We start from the raw sequence: 18,800 nt of genomic DNA, 5'->3' as shown, positions 1-18,800 counted from the left end.
TACAACACACAACACAGTGTTATGTTAGTCTGATATATATTTTTCCAGAGTCAGACAGGGATATATCTTTGTCAAGCTACCTCTGTGGAGTATTTGACTATCTAATCATGGAAACATGCAGTGCACAACTGTTGCTTATGGCTATAATGCTGCTGCCTAAATTTGTTTTCCTAACCCCCAACCCACTTACATAACTGATGGAACAACCAGTTGCCATGATGGTTAAGGTCTTTGCCTCCCACACACAAGGTTTGAGCCTGACCTTTGTCCAATGCCTGTTTGGAGTTTGTTGTTTTCTCCCTTTGTCTCTGTGGGGTTTCTCCCACCTCCAAAAACTTGCTGAGTGTTTCCATCTCAAACTCACCAATGAATGGAGCTGTGGGCAGCAGCACAGACTCTACATTGTGCCCTATGGAGGGAAGAGTTGTATAAACCAACCACTTTGGGCATCTACTGTGGTGTGCAGTATCTTTTAGACAGGAGAACACAGATTGCACTCGATGGCATAAAATATGGGTCTAGGTGATTTGTTCATGTTGATTATGTCACATGCAGTTGAGGACTTGGACTACTCTGACCTTTGCCAGGAATGCTGATGGTGGGAGGGATGTATGTGCCCCTATTTACCAGTGTCTGTCTACTACATAAGGCCCAAGGTCAGTAAGCTACTGGTTGTCTGGTGGGTTACCAGGGGACAGCTCTATTGATACATTCAGTGTAAGTTCACTGACAGGATGCAGCCTGGAAGTGGATGACATGATGATATGGAGGAGGCTGGACATCCTGTGTATCCAAGATGGAAGGGCAGTGCAGCAAAGCCGCTTGGCTTGGGATCCAGAGTCTACTACTCAGGAGGAGGAGGACAGGCTAGAAATGTTGTGTGAAATGTGGTAAGAAAGAGGCTTCAGAAGACAGTGTGAGATGTCATCAGAATTGGTGACAGCCTCATGGCAATCAGACTCCAGTGTAATGACTGGGTAGTATTAATAATCTAAGTCTATGCCCCACAGAAGGATTGTGATACTGAGTAAAAGAGTGCATTCAGAGAGCAGTTGCAGGACCTGAAGGACCTACTAGACAAAGCAGAACAAAATGAATGGTGTTGATAATGGATGGCTTGACTGCACATATTGGAACAGACAGAACAGGATATGAGAAATGCCTGGGTCTACATGGTAATAAAGAAGGAGCAGTCATTCTAGACTTCTGTCTGGCAAATGGCTTGATAGTTTCTAACACATGTTTCAGAAAGAGAGACAGTCACACAAGTGAAAGATCACATACAAGAGTGGCCACCATGCAACTTAGGTAGACTTCCTCCTAGTAAGGAAAGGGCACTGGGGTAGAATCAATGATTATAAAGTCATCCGCAGTGAAACAGTTGGCCCATAGCATAAACGAAGCACTCCTTAAAATGGAGAACATCGACATTTGTGCTGTAATAGAGACTTGGTTCAAGGCAGCAGAAGGCTCCCCTGAACCACCAGGCTATAACTCATTCCACACCTTTCGGCCCCAGAACTTGGACCAAAGCTCCAAAGGCAGTGGTGTTTCCATATTCATAAAGGATGCGCACACCTCCAGACTGTTAGCTAAACATAACACATTTGAGATACTTCAGGTGCAGCTAACATTGGGTAAGACAGCGATTCAGGTCATAGCCTGCTATAGGTCCCCAGCCATGTCCCAAGTCTCACACTCCACGTTCCTAATCACCCTGGCGAATATTAGGGTCCAACCTAACACTCTCATACTGGGTGACTTCAACTACCCCTCCATTAACTGGAAAACTACTCATGTGCCAATACACTTTCCCAATGCTTTCTGGAATTCATTAATTCCAATGCCCTGGACCAGCTCATTCTTACCACCACTAGCGGTAGCAACATCCTTGACCTGGTCATTACTAACATGGGCAACCGTTGCTCTACACCAGTAGTCAACTTCTCCCTGGTTAGAGCCAACCACAAACTAATCACCTTGGAAATACACATCCTTCCCAATCCCCCCCTCCCGGCAAAGGTAACCACCATGAAAAACATCTCCAAAGCTAACTTTGGGCTCCTAAAATCAGAGGTGGCTAACTTCATGTCACCCATGCAAATGGAGAATAGTTGCATGACTGCCGTATCATACACCAATGCACTGTACGGACACGTACACAAATGCATGGATCTTGCCATACCCAATAGAACCAAGACACTATCCTCGACAAAAAGGAAGCCAATCCAGTGGTCCCCTGCCATAAACAAACTCTACAACAGGAGGAAACTGATGTGGAATAAGGTGAAGTCCCAAGACTGGAAAAACTCCCTTATCAGCCTCAACAAATGGATGAGATCCCTCATCAAATCCTCTAAAGCAAGCTATGAAAATAGAATTGCAGCAGATAGTAAACACAACAAGGTCTTCTATAGTTATATGAAGAATCTCCATGGCAGTACCCAGATTTGCTCTGATTTACTGCACAATGGTACCTCCTATACCGAGCCAACACATATTGCCAATATACTGGTCTACAGATTCAGTACCAACTTTACCCCTCTCTCCTCCCCCAAAGGACCAATCACAATACCAGTAGATTGCAAGGCACCCAGTATTACTGCTGCACATGTTAAAACAGCACTGTACAAGGCCAAGAATACAGCTTTTATGGGATCTGACGATATCACTGGCTGTGTTCTACATGAACTACAGAGTGAACTGGAACCTCACCTGTGTGCCCTGTTCAGTCACAGCCTCACCTCAGGCTTTGTCCCTACCAAATGGTGCACTGCTACAGTTATCCTTCTCCACAAGGAAGAAGTGACTAAAGACCCCAGGAACTATCGCCCCATTAGCCTGATGTGTCTGATATGCAAAGCTATGGAACGCATCATCATGGACCTAATAAACAATGATATAGGGAATCTCCAAACTCTGGATCCTACACAGTTTGGTTCTGTGAAGGGTAGATCATGCCTGCTCAAGTTGTTCAACTTCTTTGAGTCAGTCACCAGAGCTGTGGATGAAGGCAAGGTGGTTCATACAGCCTACCTTGATCTGGCCAAGGCCTTTGATACCATTCCCCACTTAGGAATCATAGAAAAACTCACTAAGCTAGGCATCAACCCCTATATCACTAGGTGGGTTGCAAACTGGCTCAGAGATAGAACCCACAGTGTGAAAGTAGCTGACTCCAAGTCAGACTGTTGACCAGTCACGAATGGAGTCCCACAGTGTTTGGTCCTGGGTCCTCTCCTGTTTGGTATCTACTTCTCTGAAGTCCAGGTCAACACGAAGGTCCTCTGGCTGACAAAGTTCACAGACGATTGCAAGTTGGGAGCTATTATTATTAACTCCTCAAGTGATGTTGACATCCTACAGAAAGGCCTCAATGAGACCAACGACTGGTGTCAGAACCATGGCCTTAAGCTCAATGCCAAAATATGTGTCATCATCCCCTTGGGAAAAACTCAGTTCCCTTGAAGTAGCGCATTGATGCTAGTCCACTGACTACAGAAGGTGTTCTAGGAACACAGGTTGACAGCAACCTCTCTTTTGACCACCACATTGCCACTTTGGTCTGAAAGTCCTCCTATGTGACACATCTCATTACTAAGGGTTTTGCATCCAGGAAGAAAGAAGTCATTGTCTCCCTCTACTCTTCCTTCATTAGGCCAATCATCGAGTACAATGCCCCATTTGGTATGTACTTCACTAGACACCTGCAACAACTGGAGAGGCTACAAAAGTACCTCACAAAGAGGCTCCTAGGTCTTAAACACTTGTGCTATATGGACCGACTCAAAAAACTCCAACTTTTCTCTGTCTCATGTTGCCTACTTAGAGGCGATCTCTGCTTGACTTACAAAGACATGTCTGACCCAGCTCTGTTAGAAATGCTACATCTAAAGAAATCCCAATCCCTCTGCACCACGCACTCCAGAGACATCAACCTCATTACCACAATTAACAGAACATGCTGGAGGGACAGGTTCCTTACCCAGAGATTGCCCATGCTCTGGAACAGACTTCCCATACATGTCAAGCAAAGCACCTCACTGTCCCTCTTCAAGAGAAATCTTGATGAGTGGATGGGAAATAGAAAAGTCACCTCAGGGATCACTCCAGTGGCTCTACTTGACAGAGGCACTAGGAACTAATGTCAGGTGGCACAATGCCAGGGTAATCCTATGGGCTAGGCTTGTAAAGGATCCAGGGCCATTAGCCTAGTACATACCTATGAATCTATGAACCTATAAACCACAGCTGCAAGCTCTATGCTCAACAGAGACCAGGCTGAATACCAGGAAGTTGAGTGGAGAGAAAGTACAACAATTCAAAGAGTTACTCTGGTTGTAGCACCTAAAGGAGAGGAGAAGATAGGTAGAGTTGAAGAAGAATGGCAGCACCTCAAAACAGCATTTGTTTGGACTACAGAACAGATGTGTGGCCAAGCCAGGTATGGAAATAAAGTACATAAGGAAAGCTGGTGGTGGAATGCAGAAGCCCAGGAAGTAATCAAAAAAAGAAAGAGTGCAGGAAAAAGTGGGTGATAGAAAAGTCTGAACCAGCTAGAAATTAATACTGGTTGGGTAACAAAGAAGCTAGGAGATGATTTGCAATAGCAAAGAACAGGGCATTGGTGGCAGTCTATCAGCTTCTGGAAAGTGGATCATTAGTTGACATAAATAAACTAGATCAGGTTACAAGACAAAGGCATAAAGGCAAAGAAGATAGTCAGACACTCTTCATAAGGGATGCCAGCAGCAACCTGCTCACCAATCCGCACTACACCAAAGGCAGGTGGGAGGAGTACTTCCAGCACCTTCTGAATGAAGAAAACCCCTTAGAAGTTGTACTGCCTCAGACACAGCCTACGATGAGAGAAGAAAAGGAGCTCACCCTAGAAGAAGTAAGAACAGCAGTAAGGAAAATGAAGTCAGGGAAAGCAGCAGGCTCAGATGGGGTCACAGCAGATATGATAAAGATCCTGGGTGATATAGGGGATAAATGACTCCTGCAGGTGCTCCTAGTAGCGTGGAAAGAAAGACGTATTCCAGGTGACTGTAGAATAAGTATACTCATGTCAGAGTACAAGAACAAAGGGAAGATCCACAACTTTGGGCAGTACAGAAGTATCAAATTCCTGTCACATTGTATTAAAGTTCTGAAGAGAGTGACTAATAAATGAACACGTGGAGGAGTAGGAAGTAAGATGCATCACAACTGACCCGATGATTGCAGTGAGACAGATAGTTGAAAAGAAGCTAGAGATGAGGAAAGAGTTCATATGGGCATCCCTGACTTGGTGAAAGCATAAGACAAGATCCCAAGAAAACTGATTTGAGCAGTATTGCTATGGCTCAAAGTCCCAGAAGCATTGGTAGAATTAGGGCATTCTATGTACAAGGGGCCATTGATTCAAGTATAAACAATGTTTGGTTTCACAGAAGGGTTCCCAGTGGGAGTGGGTGTGCACCAGGGTACAGGACTGAGCCCACTGCTGTTGATTATGGTGAAGGACTACTTTAGCAGACAGTTTAGTGTGGACAGATCAACAAAACTGCTGTATGCAGAGGATGTGGCATTGCAGTCAGACTCCGAGCAAGGACCTCAGCAACAGAAAGGGGAATGGAATGCAAAACTGAAGGCACATGGGATGAAAATAATCACAGATAAGACAGTAGTAATGACAGCAAACTGGGGAAATCAGAAGAAGCTAAGAAGTGAGATAGAAGGGAAGATAGTGGAACAGGTTAACAGTTTCAAGTATCTGGGAATGGTGGTTGAAAGGGATGGAAATCTGAATGAAGGGGTCAAAGCTTGAATCTAGAGGGGCTACAGCCAAATGGCATAGAGTGTCAGGTGTAGTACTTATCTGAAGAATGCCAAAGAAGCTGAAAAGTAAGGTGTACAAAGCAGTGGTACTACTGTATGGTACAGAAACCTGGGCAGTAAAGGCAGAGCAGATGAGAAAGCTAGAGATGATGGAAATGAAGTGCCTTAGACAGGTGGTAGGATGCACACTGAGGGACTGACAAAGAAATGAGAACATAAGAGCAGAAGCCAAAGTATCTCCAATTGCAGAAAAGATCAAAGAGAACAGATTCTGGTGGTTCAGCCACATGTGCAGAAATGCAGAAGACAACCTGGTGAAGAAGATTTGGGACAGACAGGAAGAAGTTAAGAGGAAACAAAGGTGGCCAGCAAAGGGGTGGATGGATTGTGTGAGATAAGATCTGTAACAGTCAGGCATCAGTGTTGAAGAAGGCAGGAGTGTGGCATTGAATTGAGAGAGATGGTGACAGTTAACACGATACCCCAACCCCATGTAAAAAATGGGAAAAAAGGGGCTGATGATGATGAACAGATGATTCATAAAAAAACAAAAGACATTTGCCCAACATCTTCACAATCCTTTACTTATAATAATATAACCCGAGAACAAATTAATATATTTGTATTTTTAATGCAAAATATTACTAACTTATGACTATAATATGCCTGACACCTATAACATGTCTGGCACTAACATAATATTTATATTCTTATATCTATACAATTCCCTCACTTATCTATTTCAAAAGGTGCCACTTTAATATAACGCTGACCCCACTTACCTGTTTTCTTCTAACTTTACCTAATTCTCCTCTACCCACCACCCCATTTCTCTTTTAATCTTTTCATCCAACCATATTACCATCACACACCACTACCTACCTTACCCACTGCCCTATCTTTTCTTTCTTCACACTATTAATACTTGCTTTCCATCTTTCTTCAATTTCCTTTTTTAACTAACCTAGTAGTAATAACATTTTCCTCCATCCTTATCTTTCCTATGTCCTCTGCTTTCCATGTATTCCAAACAGACATAACTCCCATCCCCCACTTCCTCTCCATTTTACATTTTACTTCCTACTTTTTTCATTATTTGTCTAGCACATGCACACACACACACACACACACACACACACACACACACACGCACAAAAAAAAAAAATATATATATATATATATATATATATATATATATATATGTATATATATATATATATATATATATATATATATATATATATATATATATATATATATATATGTGTGTGTGTGTGTGTGTGTATATTATCAACATCTTAATCTTCACATTGCCAATACACTGGACTTTCCCACTGGCCAACCTGTTCCAATACCTTGAGGTACTACACTACCTATGTAATAACAGCATTTATCAGCCCTGACAGTTTTAAGAACTTCACCATCATCCAAGCTCCATCGCTGTTTCATCACTTGCTCATATCCTACTTTCCTCATACCACTGTCTAAAATATGTACACAGTTAACCTGCTCATGAGAAACTGTCACATTCAAATAATTTATTAAAACACAGTCAGTGCATAGTTCACACTCGTGCTTCATGTGGTTTGCAACATTCTATAAACAAAAAAAAATAAATACAGGTTCACTCATGTCTTCACATTTCAAAACACTAATGAAACTCTCCATTAATTAATTCAGTAAAAGTATCTGTTTGTTTTTTAAGAATAGGTTCAATGGAATGACCTTTGTTGACTCACAGGTTCATAGGTAGGTACTAGGCTATTGGCCCTAGGGCCTATATAAGCCTAGCCAAAAGTCATGTCACATTTCACAATCCAGTTTCCAGTATAAGTAATTTATTTGGAAAGTCACCACCTATACCACCACCAAATACATTTTGTGTAAACAAACATCTAAAGCCTTGCTGACATTTATTTAAAAAAAATACATGCTTAATTAATTCAATGATGTAAATTCCTGAACACAGAAATCTTTTAAGATTTGGCCAGAGCTGGATTTAGATGTGGTACGGCCTAAAGCTATAGAAGCCGTATTTGTCAAGTGCTAACAGAGTATAAGGTTGTATAACAACTGAACTTGGCAGGAATTCCATCAAAAAGATTAACAAACCTGTCAGGGATGAGGGAAGGGTTGCTCTATTAGAAGTTTAAACATATGCCCTTAGTTATTCTGTTTCAATATATGTATTAAGAGGAAAAATAATAAAGTACATTTGCTTTCAGTGACTGAATATATTTAATTCTTAGAAGTACAATACCAAGAAAATTTGTAATTGCCTGGAATCAAACTACAATTTGCTAAGTGTAATATAATTAACACTAATAAAATGTAAGCAATTGCTTAATTTACAGCTTATTCTTTCTTTTTTTTAAGTTATGAATAATGCTGTAAAAAGATAAGCTACACTATTTGTTACTTTCCATGCACATAATTATAAATGCAGACAACTTGTCTTGCACCGATGTTGCTCGTACTTCATTTTTAATTCTCTTTAGTTAAGAAAATGATCTTTCTTTTCAATCATTTGCTCCTCCAACTTTAAGAAGATGTAAATTAATCTCATCTTGAAAGATGACCTGATACAGATCTTGGTGACTTACATAACCTTTTCTGAATGGTTTTCCTTGATATAAGTATGGAGGTACTTTATTTCTCCAGTGAGAATAACATAAGCATTGTTTGGATATTCTTTAGGCCAAGATCCCCTCCCAGAAGCAATGACCACACCAGAATTATCACATGATCACTTCATTATTTGCAAGACTAACATGCAAAATTGTATTTTAATTTATTCAAAAATCACAACTGTAGACAACTGAGTAACAATGCAACTTCAGTACAGCAAAATATTGGAATAGTTGTTAGAAACAATACATACTTAGAAAAGGGGAAATGGTGGCATTCTGTGACCATTCAGCTTCTAAAACCATACCAGTGCTCACTCACTCAAACCAAAACTACAGAACCCCAGTGAGCATAAAAGGGGAAATGGTGGCATTCTGAGACCATTCAGCTTCTAAAACCATGCCAGTGATCACTCACTCAAACCAAAACTACAGAACCCCAGGGAGCAGCATCCAACACTGCTCACTGCTTCCTCAGGATGGTTTTTATTCCTGCTCAAGAAAGAGTTAAAATTGTAATTGATGCCACAAATTTTTCAAGGTGGATACGGCTTATTTGTGCTTTCTCTTGTTTATTAGTATCTGAGATAGTGCGTGTGTATATATATATATATATATATATATATATATATATATATATATATATATATATATATATATATATATATATATATATATATATATATATATATATATATATATATATATATATATATATATATATATATATACATATATATTATATATATTAATATTACTTATAAGTCTCTTTGTTATTTTATTTAAATCCTTTCAAACTATTTTCTAACACAGCAAGTACTGTGTTTGCTTGGGGGGGTGTATATTGACATTATTATTATTATTATTATTATTATTATTATTATTATTGACATTTGTTAACCGGGTTAGTCCAACTGGGCTTGGGACCCATTTTCAGTGGAGACCCATGGAGAAAAGCTCCAAGAAATGCAGCAGTTTACAACAGAGGTTATACAATCACTAAGTAGGTATTTTACAAGCACAGTTTACACAAATAGATGATAAAACTTAAAAAAAAAGACAAAAGTTATACAGTGTTGAATATGAACAAATTGGTTTCACAATATATATGTTAGACAAACCAAAGAAGAAAAACAAAGGCAGTATACCTGTATTATATTACAGGGTAGCAGTGTAGTTTCATATTTACATATTTACATATTTACATTAATGGTTTGTTTTGTCAGTGCAGGTATCAGAGATTTGGGGAAAAAAAGGCTCGATTTGGTCAAAAACAGGTTAAGAAAAAAAGGGTGGAATGACATAGGTTATGGGGAAAGTTATCAAGTTGGGGCTTGGCAAGGACAGATTTTAGATTTTAGTAGATGGGCCTTGAGTTTTTCTTTAAAGTGGGATTGGTGAATGATGGAACAAATGTCCCTGGGAAGTTTGTTCCAGGTTTGGGCAATGGAGGATTTGTAGAGGTATTTGCCGGTAGTTTTTTTGGGTTGGTGGGTTTGTAGCAGTAGTTGGTTAGAGGTACGAAGAGTACGGGGAGAAGAATAGAATGAGATGAGAGAAGAGAGGGTAGAGCAGAATGAAGGTTTGTAGAGAAGAGAGTGTAGCATTTGAAGTTGAGATAGCTGCAATAAGTGGGGAAATTCGAGCCAGTTTAGGGAGGTATAGGCAGTGGTGTGCATTATATGGTGAGTTTGTAACAAATCTAGCTATCTTATGGTATGTTTGTTGAAGTTTGTTTAAGGTAGTAGTTTGGATATGGGTAAATATAGGGGCAGCATAAAGAAGGGAGGGAAGGAGAAAAGCTTGGGCAAGGGATAGTCTAGCACTGGATGTTAGGTATCTTTTGTTACGATATAGAAGACCTAGTTTCTGGTGAGTCTTTTTTATACTGTGAAGTAAGTGTGTATTAAACTTCAGTTCATCATCGATAATGACTCCTAGAAGTTTAGTTTGGGTTTCAGGTTTGATAGTAGTGTTATTTGAAGAAATGCTAATAAAGGTGGTTTTGTGGTAAGAGAGAGAGTGGGGAAGAAAAAGTAATAGTTTGGTCTTTTTTGGGGTTGGGGATCAGTAGGTTATTGGTTAGCCACTGTTCAGTAGAGAGGAAGGTCTGTTGGGTAAGAGTATGAAGTTTGGATATGCTGTCAGAGATACATATGAGGGTAGAATCATCAGCATATTGGATGAGGGAAGAATGTTTACAAGATGTGTGGAGGTCATTAGTGAAGATGTTAAAGAGGAGGGGTCCCAAGATGGAGCCCTGGGTAACTCCTGTTGGAACATGTATAAAAGAAGTGGAAGAGAGCCATCTTACTGATTGTTTCCTGTGAGTTAAGTAACTAGAGAACCAGGTAAGGGTGGAGGTAGATACGTTAAGATTATCAAGTTTGGATAGCAGTAGGGGATGTGAGACTGTATCAAAGGCTTTTGAGAGGTCAAGGAAGAGACAGGATAGAAGTTTATTTTTGTCCAGGGCATCAGCAATGGTATGGGTAAAGGATAGTAGGGCAGTAGTTGTGCTGTGGTGAGGACGGAAGCCATGTTGGGTGGGGGTGAGGAGATTATGTTGAAGCAGGTATTTGAATAGTTGGGAGTGGACACATTTTTCAAGAATTTTGGAGGGGGGGGATAGGATGGCTATGGGTCGGTAATTAGAAGGGTCAGTAGAATTGCCACCTTTGTGTAGAGGAATGGTGAAAAAAGATTTCAAGAGAGTGGGACAGTGGATTCTTGTATAGATCTGTTAATTAATATGGACACTGGGTAGGCTATGGTGTCTGCAGCTAGTTTGAGGAAGGTAGGTGGTAGATTATCAGTGGAGGAGGAACAGGATTTGAGTTTATAAAGAAGAGATCTTACATAGGAGGTGGAGATAGGGTGTAGTGAGATTGGAGGATTGTCAGGCTAAGTGGGGTAGACAGGGGGTAGTCTTACAGTTTGATGGGATAAGTGACTGAATAGTATTGATAAAGTGATTGTTAAGAAGGGTAGCTGTGTCTAGAGGGTTTGTGTTGGGGAAGGGGCTGGGTGTTGATGGATGGCCTGGGGTCAGGATTCTGTTTATCGTAGTCCAGAATTTCTGAGGGTTTGCTTTGTAAGTAAGTTGGCCAGAGTTATAGTAGGACTTTTTATCTGCATTGACTTCTTTCTTAGTAAGGTTTCTGAGGTGCTTGTAGTGGTGAAGGTGGGATAATTCTTTGGTTTTGGTCCAGGCTTTCCAGGCTTTATCTCGGTTGAGCATGAGGGACTTAGTTTGTTTGGAGAGCCATGGGGCATGATTGTGTTTTATTCAAATTCTTCTAGAAGGAGCAAGGGAGTTAAGGGTATTCAGGAAGATGTTATTAAAGCTGCTGACTGCCTCATCTAGTGGGATATTTTTTAGGAAGAACCAGTCAATGGAAGATAGATTTGAGTTGAATTGTGTTAGATTAAAATTGGTGAGTGTACGGCAGTCCCGATATAGATGTTGTTTGGGGGGTTGAGTGTTGAATCTGAGGACAGAGGTGGGGAGGTGATCACTAACTTGGTCTGGTAGAGTAATAGGGTTGTGGTAATGCTGGGGGCAGTTGGTAAGTATCCAGTCTATTATGGAGCTAGAAGATGTATTTCTATGGAGTCGGGTGGGGGACGATATGAGTTGATGGAAGTCGTGTAAATTAATACTATTTTCGGGAGAGTCAGTTTTCAGTTTGGACCAGTCTAAGTTGACATCTCCCAAAATGAGGGTTTCATAAGTTATGTTATGGGAAAACCAGGACAGTATGTTTTCAAGAGTGTTTAGATTGTTTCCAGGAGGGATATAGATGGAAGAAATAGCTATTTTCTTATGAGGGTTGAGGTGGCAGTTGAGTATTATAAGTTCTGCTGGGTGGAAGTTGGGGACTGTTATGGGAAGTGGTGATAGATTGAGGCTGTTAGAATGGAGGATGGCGACTCCACCACCTTTTTTTGGATATCTATCTGAGCGATATATGTTATAGCCTGGTGGAAGAATTTCATTGTCAGAGATATGTGGTTTAAGCCAGGTTTCAGATAGTGTGAGGATGTGAGGGGTTGTATGGGTTATCCAGGCATGGAAGTCAGTGATTTTGTTGGCTAGGTTTGAATATTTAGAGAGTATATGGCAAGGTGTTTGGAGGGGGATGATCCAGTTGTAGTGGGCAAGGAAGGTTGAGATTTGTTTGATGAAGGAGGAGGGTTTGAGGATGAGCGGTGTGGGTGGCTGGGAGGGGGGGAGTTTGGGCCAGGGTTGGGGTGTATATCTCCTGATAACAGTGTGCTAGTAGTGGGTAGTGAGAGTCGAGGGAAGTGTGAATGTAGTTTGCAGAGTTTGGTTTTAGATTTAGAGTTAGGCAGAATTGCGTGCAATTGGTGTAGTTTGTGTATACATGTGACAGGGAGGTTAAATAAAGCAGGAGAAATGAAGCAAAAGGAGGATGTTGTGAAGTTTGCAGAGTTGCAGGTGGTTGTGGAATGTAATGTTAGATAGGGGTGGTGAAAGTGATAAGAGGTTTGGGTTGAGAGGAGAAATAGGAATGGGATAGAAATAATAAGATGTTTCATTTTTATATTGGGGAGGAATAATATGATAGAGTTCTTAATTACAGAAGAAGTTTGGAGTAAGGAGTTATGTATAAAAAGATTGTATCAGTTTATTGGGGAAAGGCAGGTAGAGTGGGTACACAGTTGTTAGAGCTAGGACAGGAAGTTAACAGCTATTGGATGGGTAGGGGGAAGGGGAGGGACAGGATGGTATAAAGGAAATTGTAATGGGGTGGGTGGGAATGGGGTTAGGGTAGGGGAGCGAAGAGAGCCCGAGCGTAGCGAGGGCAAATGAAGCGGGGCAGGAAGACCAAGAAAACAATCAGTAAGAGAGATATTGCTACAGGCTGGGAAGAGGAGGATGGAGGGGATACTGGAAATCAAAGCTTAGAGTTAGCAGAGAGAGAGAGAGATAAAGGCAGGAAGGCTTTAGGGGAAACAGGAGAGAGCCCAAAGGTCTGAGGTTAACAGGTAGTGAAAAGGTGCAAAGAGAGAAAGTCTCTAGCAATGGAGTGTAAGAGCCCAAACAGTGAGGCTTTAGGGGGAGGCACAGGTAATGCAGAGGATAGAATCACAGGAAAGAAAAGGCTTTATGAGGGAGTCTAGTTTAGAAATGAGAGAAAGTCAGAGGAATGTGCAAGGCAAGGGGGGATCAAGAACAAGGAGTAGAAGGGTGAGGAGTGAGGAAGAGGAGAACAAGAGAGAATATAGGGAGGTTGGAGCTGCTAGCGTCTTGTTGTCAGAAACAAATTGGTAATGCAATTTATTTACATCAGGTTTCTAGCTAGTACAATTACAATTAGGCAAAGTAATGGACTTTACAAATAGTTATTGTTTCCTTTGCAATAAGTCATTCGCTGGAACACATACTTAAGTGGTCCTTTTGGAGCTTAAGGATAGTAGCAGGTTTGATGGCCAAATAAAGGGAGGATGTCCACGAGATTAGTGTTTCTTTGTAGTGGCTAGGCTAACCATAGAGAGGGTTCTGTTAAGGGCTAAAAACAAAAAGGAGGGGGGTTAGTTATAGCACAAAAGGGGGCTATAAAAAGACATAGATAAGTGTATTGATATAATACAATTATTATATTTGTGTACTACAAGAGAAACAATAGAAAACACTAACTATAGAGTTCTGCCACGTCTTAGTGGTTTAAGGAACAAATGCCAGAAAGACCTCATTGGGTTAGCTTTACAGGCCATAAAAGCAATACAGTTGTATAAAAACAGCATGACAGAGATTTAGTAGCCATCATTAAAGCAGTACAGATTTGTAGAACACTATTTAAACACATTAGATGCATAGAAAATAAGCAAACAGCAATGATAAATTCATTAATTAATAACACATAGGTGAGTCCTTTCTGAAAAATGCTAAGTGCATATGCACTTGGCGACAAGCAAACTAATGCTTTTCATAGAAAGGCAATGGCTGATACATTCATTACGCCTTATAGCGTAATAAGTAAATCCTTTAAGATAATGCTAAGCACATATGCTCTTAACGACAGGCAGACTAAATGTATTCCAGGCAAGCAGAAACCTGAACCTATACAAGTGTTGTATACGCTACCTTATGAGTGGGGTTCCCATGGTATAGCAGCTATTATTAATTCAGATACCTTCCTGGGAAATACACTCGACTAACAACCGGAGAAGTAAGATAATAACAAAACATAAAGTGTTGGCAGGGGAGGCATACTGCACAGGGTGGGTTTTGCTCTAACACAGTCGCTAACAGTTGTTAAACAGTAAATGCTAAAGCTAATATGACAAAAACCCTCTCCATTGACATGTTTAACTAATCTACTTAATTTATAAATACTTTCTATACACAATTCCAAAAACTACTCTGAAAAGTTACTAAATCTAGCATCTCTTTTGGTGACTCCTTATTTACAAATCAAATCACAAAGCAGCATTACCCAACATATACTTAATACCCCTACTACCTCCAAATTTAAACTCCTTCTCAAAGAACACCAAAGCAATAAATGTCTCTGCTTCTGTATTACCCCCGGGTAGCATTTTCTCCCCTCATTTGACTTCACAACTTTACTGAACTAAAACTTCCTACTACCACAGGGTTCAGTCCTAGGTCCTCTCCTGTTTGGTATCTACTTCTCTGAAGTACAGGCTAACACAGAAGGTCTTTGGCTAACAAAGATCGCAGATGACTGCAAACTAGGAGCCATAATCAAATCTACTAATGATGTGGATATCCTACAAAAGGGTCTCACTGAGACAGATGCCTGGTGTCAAAGCCATGGCCTCAAGCTCAATGCCAAAAAGTGCATTGTCATCCCTTTTGGTAAAAACTCTGTACCCATGAACTACCACATAGGTGGTAGTCTACTTAACACCGAAAGTGTGATAAGAGACCTTGGGACACAGGTAGACACTAGTCTCTCCTTTGATAATCACATTGCCACAGTAGTCAGGAAATCGTTCTACGTGACACACCTTATCACAAAAGGTTTCTCATCCAGGAAAAAAGAGATCATTGTTCCCCTCTACTCATCACTCATTAGACCCATTACAGAGTACAGCATCCCTTTTGGTATGTACCTCACAAGACATCTACAACAACTGGAAAGGCCACAGAAATACTTCACAAAGAGGATTACCGGCCTCAAACAGATGCCCTACGCAGACCGTCTCAAAAAACTCCAGCTTTACTCTGTAGCTTATCACTTACTCAGAGGCGATCTCTGCCTAACATACAAAGCTATGTCAAACCCAGAGCTGTTGGACATGCTCCACATAAAGAAATACCAATCCCACCGAGCAGCATGCTCTAGGGACCTAAACCTTGTCACCACAATAAACAGAACATGCTGGAGGGATAGATTCCTGTCTCAGAGACTTCTCATACTCTAGAACAAACTACCTATCTATATCAAACAAACCTCCTCATTAGCACTTTTCAAGAAAAATCTTGATGATTGGATGGGAGATAGGAAATTCACCCCGGGGATCACTTCTGTGGCTCTGTTTGACAGGGTCACATGAAAATAATTTTCTTAGGTGGCAAAAGCCAGGGTACTGTTTGGCTAGGCTTATATAGGCCCTAGGTCCAATAGCCTAGTACCTACCTATGAACTTTCCTCTTCCTCCTGCCACTTTGCACCAACTTATTTCAGTTACAAGAGTGAAATTGGCTCTTCTCTGAAACTAAGTGTTACTGTAAAATCTCTAGAAATGTACTACTATATACCTCATTTATTATGCTTTCTGATTGTATTATACTAGTTGATTTATAATATTCTTATACTGTGTTTTTTAGCAAGCACTCTTTTAATTGCTATATTGCAACTTGTGTTCTAATTGTTGTCTTTTTACTATATTTTTTTTCTTGGAGCTTTTCTCCCCAGGCTTATACTGAAAATGGGTCAATGGCTCAGTTGGACCATCCCGGTAAACAGTTATAAAATAAACAAATAAAATGAATACATAATCTTTTTTTTTTATTCTATCTGGTGAATGTAGTTGTATGTGATAAGCTTTATCTATGAGCAGTGTGCGTTGTGTTGAGTGATTTTGGCTGCATGAAAATCATTTATATACATTACTTCACTTTCTATTAATAGGTTTAACCTGTGTGGTGTTTGTTCATTACTTGGGCTTTTATTCCAAGAATAAGAGTTGCCATTGACTGTTTCTTATGGTAGCTGCTTTATTCAGTCATTTTCCCACCTAGTGTTAGTTAACTTACTTTGGATTTTTTTTTCACATGCCTCAAGCTGTTTTTCAACTTATAACAGTCTAGAGCCCATGTTCAAGCTGCCTGTGCTGCAGGAAATGCATTTTGAACTTTAACCCTCATTTACAGGAAGCAAACTTTTAGAATGTTAAGGCAAGCAGTAGAAAAACAAAAATGGAATATTTAAAATTAATCTAATTACTTTTAAAACATATCCAGGTAGTTATTATGTTAATTATCTTTTAAAGAGTGGAATAATGAAAATAAGAAAATGAAAGACTAATGTAGTGGGAAGAAGAAAAAGAAAATATCTGCATACTTAAAGACACCTGGTACTAATCTCCGTTTAGTGATATCTTGTGGTCATCCTAATTATAGTTCAGTGAAAGTTATATACTATATCTAAGTACAGTATAAATATAATATACTTATGCAGCAGATCTTCATAGTACAATAGAATATGTAATTTATATTGATGGAAATGCTTGTTTAAAACAATATTACTGATTTTAATGTGTCATGAAAGAAGCTGAAAAAAAACTAATATAACTAATAATAATGGATTAGGCAGTTACTGTTATGCAGAATACTTCTAATAAACAAAGAAGTACCTATTACAGTAATGGAATTTCCTCTACAGTTTCTCTGGTTCTGTAACATGCTCCCTGTTATATTGTACACACAAACATTTACACATTGTCAGACTGGAGTTTTGATTATTCAGTCTAAACATTTCAGGACTTGGCATTGTGAGTCCTGATATTTTAAAGGGTTACTTTCCTTAACTGATCCATTATTGTCACTGACCTAATATACTGTTTCATACCCACATTTCATTTATGCAAGTACAAACCATTAACTTCTTTGCTAGCTATGTCTTAAATTTCTGAAAATTTCTAAATTTTGCATTGTTCATGGGTTATCTAGTACTTTGGGTCCCTCAGAATACAGATTATTCACAAGAATGAATATATAGTTTCATTAAATAAGATCTAATAAATAAAATGACTGATCTGCTTTTTGCAACAGACAGTGGCACAGCTAAATATCTAATCTCATAAAAAATATAACAAACACTTAGAACATGGGTGATCCACAGATAATGGAACATCTGAGATATAATACAAAGAGGTAGTTAAGCATCAAGACTGTTGCTGGAATACAGAATACTTACAAATGAATAGCATGAATGAAGTTGATAGAATATTAAGCAAAGAATGACATGTACCATACATAACATCTGACAGTGTATTAAAATATTATAGAGAGCTATTAATCATCTGAAAGTTGGCAATATGCAGATTAAGCATCTGTACTTAAGTAAATAATGCTACATTGCAATTTTATATACATAAGGACATCCACATACAAAGACACACTCAAGTTAAAATGCATATTTACACAGACCTCACTTGTCTATTCATAAGTAAGGGGTCTACAGATGTATTTACTCAAGGTATAACCAAATGCATACAAAAAAAACAAACAAACCCCATAACCTTTTTTTTCATGTTACTTCAGTATACAGTTGTCCCAATGCTTTCCTTGAAATACAATTGTGAAATCTAACACCTGATGTGGTGCCTGTTAGAGCTCTGCAATCCAGCAAAACTGTAAGTTTAAATACAGGAATCACTTCATTACTAAAATGCAAATGAAAACAAGCATGCAGGAAGCCAGCATATCTTATATGGGATAACTTATGCTTCACACATCTGCACACTGGTTGCTATAAAATTGTTTTTTATACAAAATTATTTTTGCAGACATTCGACTGGAAACTATTAACAGTGATTATAAACTTGCTCTGAGAGAAATATATTTATTTGACTTCTATATTGATATTAATTTTCACATAACAGCATTCATATACATTACTTTACTTATATAAGCTGTTGTCTTCTGTGCTGTATGAAATGGGTTAGAGGAGAAGATACTTAAAACACCTCAATCTGCTCAATATAGGTTCATAGTTTCATAGGTAGGGATCAGGCTATTGGCCCAAGGGCCTAAGTATGCCTAGCCAACAAGGTTCCCTGGCTTACGCCACCCAAGAAAGTTATTTTCCTGTGCCCCTGTCGAGCAAAGCCACAGAAGGGATCCTTGGG

This window comes from Protopterus annectens, chromosome 11.part0 (genome assembly GCF_019279795.1).
Source record: "Protopterus annectens isolate FY-2018-M chromosome 11.part0, PAN1.0, whole genome shotgun sequence".
Lineage (NCBI taxonomy): Eukaryota > Metazoa > Chordata > Ceratodontiformes > Protopteridae > Protopterus > Protopterus annectens.
Note: the sequence above shows the minus strand (reverse complement) of the source record.